Raw genomic sequence first — 10,207 nt, 5'->3', positions numbered from 1 at the left:
TAAACCCAACAGTCATTCGATATTCTTAGGCGTAACTATCATATAAAATAATCGTTTAACAGGCACTGACGTTTATCAATGTAACCATAGAAGGGATAATTCATTCTGCGGCCTATACAGTTTGATGACCTTAACGCTGCGCATTAGAACTAAATGTTGGCTGCTCGTATGCGGTCTGTGGTTAACAAGCCTTCTGTACTTAAACTACTATATGTAAAGTCACCGTCAACAGAATTTGCGAACAATGTAAACAAACCTTGTATTCAAAATGCCTTTAATTTCCATTCTGACTAATCAAATACTGGCTTAAAAATGTGTTATTCAGTCAATTCATATGACACCATGATCCTTGACCATTAAAACAATAAAAGAGTGTTGGAATATAGATATTTCAACCATTCAGTTTGTTTACATTGTTCGCCACTTCTATTGACGGCATGTTTACATATATTATATTCTGTGCAGAAATTACAAAACCTTTCATGAAAACGCAGCGTTTCCACATCGTCTTCCCTCCCAGTGCGTCGCCCGTATTTTTTCCATGCCCCGCGTCTGCGGTCGTAACAGGAACTAATTGCTTTCGGAAACGCTTTATGCGATCATATTTCACGTGAAAAATGATTTATCTTAGCCTTCTTTGTCGCATTTTCGTGTGTAATGGGATCTGGCTTGATTGCGGGATTTCACTCCGGTATTGATTTAATTGGCAATTAATGAGACGGTATTTGATTACCGGTGGAGTGGCGTTTCCCGGTATTCTGTTAAAGCTCCGTCCAAGATTGGTTAAGTTTTTATATTTAACTATCATGAAGCTTTTAAGAACTAAATATAGTAGATAATAGAATCAAGAAAAATGTAAAACGCTTCCAAAATCAAAAACATCATAGACGGAAGAAATTTAAAAGAAAAGCTTGACTTTGTCGTGACACACAAATGTAAATTGCTCGCCCGGCAAGAGTTCTAAATACTCATAAGTACATTATGAAGAATTTTTCCTTGATTTATAATTTACAATAAATTCATTGAGAGGTGATTAATATTTGAACACATTTCATTACTTAAGACAAAAAAATATTTAGCTTAGTTCCATACTGACTTCTGCAATGCTGTAAGATAAACAGGAAAAACGGACGCGAGGATACCTCTTTTTTTCAAGCTCCAAAAAGTTACTCCACTCCGGGATTAAAAAACAAACCTGCCAACACGTTTTTACACTGCAACCGCAAAGGTGTGATTCCAATCGCATAGACATGCAAAAAAAATGATGAATGATTTTTTTATCACGCTAAATAGAAAAGGCGCTTTTGATCGAAAACAGATAGCAAAATTGCATTTTATCCACAAGAGTGCAAAGGCTATTTCATACAAATTTTAACTTGATGTCTTTTTAAGCTGGCTGGTAGAATCCATACTAATATTATAAATGTGAAAGTGTGTGTGTCTGTTTGTTCGTCCGTCTTTCACGGCCAAACGGAGCGACAAATTGGTTCGTCTTTCACGGCAAAATGGAGAGTGACATAGGCTACTTTCTGTCTAATTCTAACGCGAGCGAAGGCGTGGCGTGGGCAAAAGCTAGTTTACCTATAAATGGTGATTGTGAATCTACGAGTAAATTGATGGATTTGATTTATGTAGTTTGAGGTTTTTTTATGTTATCATTTTGCCTTACAACTATACAAGCTTAGTAAAGCTTTTGATGGAATAAAAAAACTTCACTGTGCAGTTTCTTAGTCGAAGAGACCGAAGCCCATATCGTCGTCACTCTTCAGGGCTCCTCCTCCTTCTTCTCCTCCTTGGCGGCCTCAGCGGGCGCCGCGGCGCCAGCGGCGGCGGCGGCGGGCGCGCCGGCGGCGGTGGCGGTCCCCACGCCGGAGCCGATGTTGGTGATCAGGCCCCGTAGCCGAATGGCATTTCTCCGACGCCAAACGAAAGCGATACGCCGCTGGATCTGTCGCGCCAATACGCAAGCGCGATAGAGATAGATATCTACTAGCGCTTCGTTTCGTGAGCGTTTCGTGAGCGATTGTGCCATTCGGCTAGCCACCCAGCTCGCGCACGTTAACGCCTTCCAGGGCCTTGGCGAACAGGCCCGGCCAGTAGGGCTCCACATCCACGCCAGCGGCCTTCAGGATCGTGGAGATCTTCTCGCCAGTGACAGCGACATCATCACCAACCAAATGTTTGATGTTTTACAGTTACTATTTTGTTCGTGTGGGGGTGTTGAAATGAATAATGATGAAAACGGCTATTTTTATTTATGCATATAATTGAACTGAAAGCTAAAAATAAGATATCATCTTCCAAGGACAGTTGCATGTCACGTTCTACTGGTTTACCCAAACACAAGTCACATAGGAATACACAGTGTAGTACCTACACTAGAGGCCACCGAAAACTATAGTAAGATAATAGAATACATAGTGTAAGTGCCTACACTAGAGGCCACCGAAAACTATAGTAAGATAATAGAGCTGGCATAATGCCAAGCAGTTTCACGCAGTATGCAGCCGATGATAGCTGTGCGGATTAGTGCTCACGGTGCACTGACGTGTAGTGGGTCAACGGGGGATTAGAGCAAAAAATAGGTGGGTAAGATAGGTACGAAGATAATGCTACACAAGTTTTTGGCCCGTTGTTCGGTGTTTTCGCCGGAAACCAGATGCTTGATTAGATATGTACAGTCAACCAATTGGAACCCTAGGCCACTCTACAACCATGTCAAAATGACAAGCAGTAAGAAATGTCTTACAATCTGATTAATAACGTCACTATGACATAGTTCTACAGTGGCCTAGGGTTCCAATTGGTTGACTGTACTTACAGTTTTTTATGCACCCATGAAGACTGACCTTACCCACCGTGAGTGTTAGTAAACAGGTAGATAATACTGCATATTTATTTGTATATTGAGTAAACTACGTATGTTCTCGTACTGACCGGCAAACGCTCTTCATGTTTCAAGAATGGCAATGTAATTAATGCCAAATTTCAGTTGCTACCTCACGTTTAATTTACCTCTTGTGACTTAAAATGGTTAGTTGGTGCGCTGATGTTAAGACATCAAAGTTCCCGCCTAAAATGAAGAAGGTGGTATGGTTTACATAATTCGTCGTGTAGGTACCCCTTAACTTAGAGCTTAACTCGAGAAAATACTGCCAATTACTGGTATATAATCTTGTTATATTTAATCTATGGTATCACACATTGAATTCAGTAACTTATTATCCAAAAGCAAACCGGTACTCCTAAATAGCATTTTGAAGATACGTTCGTGATACAAGAATCCCGTGACAAGATGGATGGCGTCCGAGAGGTCAGAACAGCGAACGCCACTCCGCAACAGGAAGTGAGGAAATGGCCGCAAGCTTGTTGGGGTTTTAAATATGGCCGAATCTGAATTATCGTAGCTTATAAATCTTGGCCAATGTGAAAATATCGTTAGGGGTACTGAAGTACTCGCTACGTTTCGTTTTTGAATGTATCTGTAGACTTGATGTGTTTCCGAAACGTCCCTTTTGAAGCTGTGCTCAAAATCCTATACAAAATAAAGCATACTATACAATGCAAAGATACATTCTTAATGCAATAATAATTTCCACAAAATATTTATAATCATAAATAAGATTTGTGATATGCACACAATAATGTATCGAGTATCGAGACAAACCTCGATGGTTTAGCGATGCTTTTTAAAATATTATATCGATACCTTTGGGTTCAATTGGCGTAAAGGACAAAATGCAGGTTTTCAGGAGAAGCAAAAAACAACTTTTTTTTTAGAAAAATGTTTATATCTTTTTTGTTTTTTGACCTATATTTGTGACGTATATAGAAAAATATGTAGATTTTTAGTATCCTTCACCTAGTGTAGCAACCGTAGTGATAAACTAAACGGTTTAGAAGTTAGATGGTTGTAAAGGACACGTCAAAATGCTATGGACGTCCTTTACACCCACGATTTTTTTGAACAATTAGAGTCGATAGGGTCGTAAATGACGGTCTTAGATGATTTTTATACAAATTCGGGGCGTAAATGTAACCAGAATGGTACAAATGGCAACTGTTTTTAGCTTAGTTTACAATTGAGAAACTTGAAAAATGTATCAAAACGTAATTAATATGGCGTAGAATAGCCACATTAGTGTTACAGTCTATATTTATCTAAATATTTAGCAAAGACAAAGAACAAGACTATTTTATATCCAGTTATGCAATAAAGAAACAACATTTGCTTAAAAACTAAGTATCTCATATTTTGGAAAGTTATTATTTTAGTACTCGCCGCTGTGTCAATAAGTTACGCATTCAGTATTTAATTCTAGCAGGGAAACGCTTTCGTAGTTTAAGTAAATATAAAAACACTAATGGTAATCACGTAAATCTTTAATCAGCAACTGTGAATATATTAATACGACAGTAATTTTAAGTCTAAAGTAGAAAGAAGTTCTAAGAATAACTAAGAGTTAAGTACTTATTTATAAACGCAAGTTAGGACGCGTATACAAACTGTAGTCAAAACTACCTACTATGTTGATTCATATTTTTGATAATTTAAAACAGAAGATTGTTATTTAGTCTTAAACCTGTTAAATAAGAATAATCTTAATTATGAGTTCAATCCTAGAAATATTACAGTCAATGCTTTAAGTACCTGAGTACATAGCCAAGTCACCAAACGCTAACGCTCATTCGCTAGCGAAACGCACCTGTTATTGTCGCACTAAATGTTAGTATAGTCTACTGTTAAAGTTTACTGCCGGCGTAGCTGAATGGCAATCGTCGACGCCAGACGCCGACAAAAATGCAGTCTGGTGCAATACGCAAGAGCGATAAAGACAAGCGCTCACGATAATATCTATTTCGTAGCTAAGTATATATACTTAGCTACGAAATAGATATTATCGTGAGCGTTTGTGCATTTGGGCACGTACCCTGATAACCATAATGTTTTTTTTAATTACCTACATCTCGCCGCAGTATAATAATACTAGGAAAGCGTTTCCCTGCTAGAATTAAAGACTGAATGCGTAACCTACTAACTATTCAGACAGCGGCGAATACTAAAAAAATAACTTTGAATTTGTTGCCAAAGTATTAGATAGTTTTTAAGCAAATATTGTTTCTTTGTTACAAAACTGGATATAAAATAGTCTTGTTCTTTTTTGTTGCTAAGATAGCATAGATAAATAATACACTGCATTATACTAATGTAGCTATTATATGCCATATTAAGTACGTTTTGATACATTTTTCCAGTTTTTAATTGTAAACTTAGCACAACATTTGTACCATTTCGGTTACAATTACGCCCCGACTTTGTATAAAAATCATCTAAGACCGTCATTTACGACCCTATCAAATCATGGGTGTAAAGGACGTTATAACATTTGGACGTGTCCTTTACAACCATCTATCTTCTAAATCGTTTAGTTTATCACTACGGTTGCTACACTAGGTTAAAGATACTCGTAATCTGCATATTTTTCTTATACACGTCACAAATACAGGTCAAAAAAACAAAAAAAGTGGTTTATCTTTGTCTTGGAAACCTGCATTATATGTCCTTTACGACAATTGAACCCAAAGATATCGATTACAGTTGCGGATAAAATATTTTTAGTGCTGGGCGTAAAGGACGAAGAAAAAAAAAACTTGTCCTTTACGCCCAACTTTATCACACTACTATAGAAAGTGATCCTTAGAAAGTAAGGGCTTAAAGGGCAACAATATATATAAAGGTGACTTACGACTATATTTTTATTTGTAGATTTCCTTTACGACACAAATAATAATTTATAATTAATGACTTGATATTTACGCCCCTTCAGAAAAGCTATTTTTGCAAGTCCATAGTAGAAAATCTTGGTCGTAAAGGCAACTTTTTAAGAGATATCGAAATTTTAACTACACAGATCGATAGCGCTTGAAATTCTGAACAAAACTGTATATATAACTCATTTTGGCCAAAATGTCCTTTACGCCAATTGAACCCAGAGGTATCGATATGTAAGTTGTGGTGTTTAAATAAAATAAAAAAAAAAAAATGTACAAGGATTTGAACAGGTGTTCTTTTGTTTCGTTAGCAGATATTAACATTTATATTATATTCTAATATATCATTCAGGTACCCAGGCTCTTATTATAAATGGTGTATTGTAACTGTTCAATTTGATTTACTTCGAATTTTCAGTATCACATCGATAAAATCATAGTTTAAATATAAGAAAATCATCCCATCCCATAGATTAAAATGCGACCGCCTAAGAACGCGCATAAACTACACCACACATAAATGGCGCCACAAAAAAATGTCTTGTTGCCATCGATTATTTGTCGATTGGCGTTAAGTGTCAATTTCGAGCCATAAATCTATGTTAAAAGTGCGCCATCTACAAGTATAATCCATCCAAACGTCAGCTTCAAGTATAATCGGAAGCTCCAAGACATTTTATTTGTGGCGCCATCTATGTATGGTGTAGTGTATGCGCGTTCTTAGAGCGTTTTCACACTATCCGATCCGATATCGGATGTCGAAAGGATTTCAATAGAAAAAATCCAAGATGGCGCCAGTAATGTATGGGATATTGGTCCGACATAGAGCTACAAGAGCTTAATCTGCGTAATATAGTGATCCTTGGGTATAAGCGTGAGTATAAAAATTATTTATAATCGCTAAATTCAAGTACCTATAAATATTATCATAGATTAAATAAAATATTATTAAGGTAGGGTAATATTTAACCTGCGTGTCGACCTCTAACTTCACTTTTCGTTGTATGTATTGTTTGCATCAGTTCACTGTTTTCTGTGTGGCTTGCACATTTTCACTGTAATTTTAAATATGTAACACAATTATTATTTTTTATTAACATATTGTGTATAATACTTTTCACTCAACGGATAACTGTTATTGGCCTAAGACTATGTAAAAATACCTATGTAAGTTATATATTTACGGCTGTTGTTGTCCTAAATACCAATAAATAAATAAATAAAAATAGACATCCGATATCGGATCGGATAATGTGAAAACGCACTTAGGCGGTCGCATTTTAATGAATAGGATAGACTGATCTTCTTATATTATATTTATGATAAAATCAAATTTACTGTAAAAGGCACAAAGAAGAACAAATGAAAAACGTAGACTACATACACCTTTATTGGATATTATCAATTCAATTACATACAAGATATCGAACAACGGAGACATACTAATATATAACTGGCTCCGACACTGATTTACTTAGAAAACTGTACGCCAACAAATTTATGGCTCCCAGGATTAATTGGTAAACACAAAACACAGATATCGTATACGAAAAGTGCTATACACCTTCTTTGCCAAAATCGCTTTACAAAATTGAATCCCCGGGTGAATTCTTGGCAGCGAAGGTGTTCAACGATTGATACTTTATTTTTAGTGGTTTATCGGATTCGGCGTCAAATGAATTAAACTTTAAATGATAAAGAGGTATAAATACTACAGGGACTATGAATTTAGAATTCATTTCTACCTGTCAATTATCAAAAGTGCTTCAAAAAAACGGAATTTCTAGTAAGTATTAAATATTTAGGTACATAAAGCTGAGCTTAGACCAGCAAGTTATTGCTGCAAGTTTTGAGACGCAACTATAGGTAAGAGTGAGTGGCAAATATCTGCATCTCTTTCTTGCTCATACATCTGTCTCAAAACTTGCAGCAATAACTTGCAAGTCTAAACGCAGCTCGTACATACTGTTAGTATGTACTGCGTATTTTCTTTTGTTACTATACATTCCTAATATAAACACCTACAATTGTAATTTGTCTTTTCATATTCTCCCCTAGAGAACAAAAAAGTATTACATTTACTTCTATATCCCAAAAATGTTCAAAAAAGGTGCTCTTTTACCTTTAAACCAGTCACATGGCAATGAAGATTATTATAAAAGTATAAAAAAAACCAAACACATATACACAATAACACTTGCGATAAAACTTGTTAGCGCGATGTAGAAATTGCCGATCTCTGTACAGCGCCATCTCTCGTGACATGTGGTTAACATCTTTGTATTCAACTTTCTCTACGGAATTACAGTCGCGAAAATTTATAAAAACAAAAAAAAAACATTGAACTAAGTGCCCCCATAAACCGTATCTGCCTGACGCTTCCTTGGAAAAGGCGATGAAGAATATTATAAAAAAACCAAACACATACATATACACTCGCAATAAAACTTTCGATTGCGCGATATGTAGAAATTGCCGCTGTCTGTACAGCGCCATCTCTCGTGACATGTGGTTGACATCTTTGTATTCAACTTTCTCTACGGAATTACAGTCTCGAAAATTAATAAAAACAAAAAAAAGAACATTAAACAAAGTGCCCCCATAAACCGCATCTGCCTGACGCTTCCATGAAAAACTAAATTGTATCTTTATTTCCATTAAACGTGAGTTCCTGTTATTTATGGGCGAAGGAGTTGCGCCTACCTTCAGATGTGCTTAATGGTTTTCGTCTGGAAAATAAAATATTGCCGTCCCGTGTCCCGGAAAAGGATTCGCAAGGAGTATGCTACATATGTTTTATTTTATACTAGCTGTTGGCAGCGGCTTCGCTCGCGTAAAATTCAAAAATTGCGGAATGCTGTATACAATTAGATAGACAGAGACCAGAAAGTAGCCTATGTCACTCTCCATTTCTTTAACTATTTCCACTTAAACAATTACGTCAATTCGTTGCTACGTTTTGCCGTGAAAGACGGACAAACAAACAGACACACACACTTTTCCATTTAAAATGTTAGTACCTATGGATTATCTTGCCTTATATTATTGAGATGACAAAATGGACAGTTTTAAAACTAGTTTTAATACAATTCTTTTTTTTTTTGAAGCGCATTTGAAAGTACCTCCTTGAACGTATATCGTTATAGTACATCGTGTATTAAGGGCGGAATTGATATACACACTCGCGAAGTAAAAACCAAATTTTAAACTAAATGTATTGAAATACCTACGCTGACATTTCGAACAGTCATGGAAGGCCCAGGTATTCACTTTATAAAATAGCTCATTACATTTCAGTGTGCAGGCATGTAATAATACAGTTTACTAGCGAGTGGGATTGAAAGAGTTTTATAGTAGACTAGCTTTTGCCCGCGGCTTCGCTCGTTTTGCCGTGAAAGACGGACAAACAAACAGACACACACACTTTCCCATTTACAATATTAGTATGGATAGTTATGATTCTTTAAATTTTTGACTGTAGATATGTACATACTGAAGACTTTACCTAGTTGGAAACGTACAGTCAACCAATTGGAACCCTAGGCCACTCTACAACCACGTCAAAATGACGCGCAGTGTAAGATTTCTTGCAATCTAATTTATAACGTCACTGTGACATAGTTCTACAGTGGCCTAGGGTTCCAATTGATTGACTGTACAATCGTGTCATATATTATTTGAAATTGCACAAATACGTGCGTTTCGGAGAAAATAGTGTGGTAAAGAATCCTGCACTACTTCTGTAGAATAGGGAACAGAATAGCGAACATGTACGAGTAAAATATTTTGATGAACGAAATACGGCATCAGTTAATTATAAGAAAAACATAGACTAAAGGATAAGTTCGCCTTTAAAGCTCGGCCACATTAGCGCCTTTTGAGAGCGCAGCGTTGGCGGAGCGCAATGATGGCGGTGCGCCGGACGGAGTAAATTGCGACTATTGCGAGCGATGCGCGGCGCATGCGCCGCCGATTTGGTCGTTTAACTTCCGAGCTCGAGTTTTGATGGAAGATTCCTGAGTTTGGCTGCGTTTTGCCTGTATTTGTTTCTTGTATATAACCAGCGCAGTGAATTACGCTTTTACGTCGCTGAACTATTGCTACATATTCGCACAATCTCTAATAGAAATTGATAGAATTGTTTTTTTAGCGGCAAACTGTTCACATAATATTATTATCTTTTTCTCTAAATTTAGAGTAAAGGGCCAGGTGTTTTGAAGCGACCATGCAATTTTTTAAACTATACGTATAGATCATTCCAAATCGTTTGGTAGTAGGTAGTGTAAACTGCTTTTTGACTCACATATTGTGCGGCAATTCTCATAGTCATCCAAATCCTTTGCAGATAGTTTGGTCACAATTAAAACTGTTGTTGTTCTACCTCTCATCTTGGCATTTAAATTACATATAATTTATTTTGCCTCCAATTCTTAGA

At 36.6% G+C, this 10,207-nt stretch overlaps 1 pseudogene; it reads right to left on the bottom strand.

Moving 5' to 3' along the window:
- Window positions 1-1,634: 1,634 nt before the first annotated feature.
- LOC125232717 lies at window positions 1,635-2,174 on the bottom strand (annotated as a pseudogene).
- Window positions 2,175-10,207: the final 8,033 nt, after the last annotated feature.

This window comes from Leguminivora glycinivorella, chromosome 13 (assembly GCF_023078275.1).
Source record: "Leguminivora glycinivorella isolate SPB_JAAS2020 chromosome 13, LegGlyc_1.1, whole genome shotgun sequence".
NCBI lineage: Eukaryota > Metazoa > Arthropoda > Insecta > Lepidoptera > Tortricidae > Leguminivora > Leguminivora glycinivorella.
The sequence above is the reverse complement of the archived record's forward strand: the minus strand, read 5'-3'. Positions and strand labels throughout refer to the sequence as shown.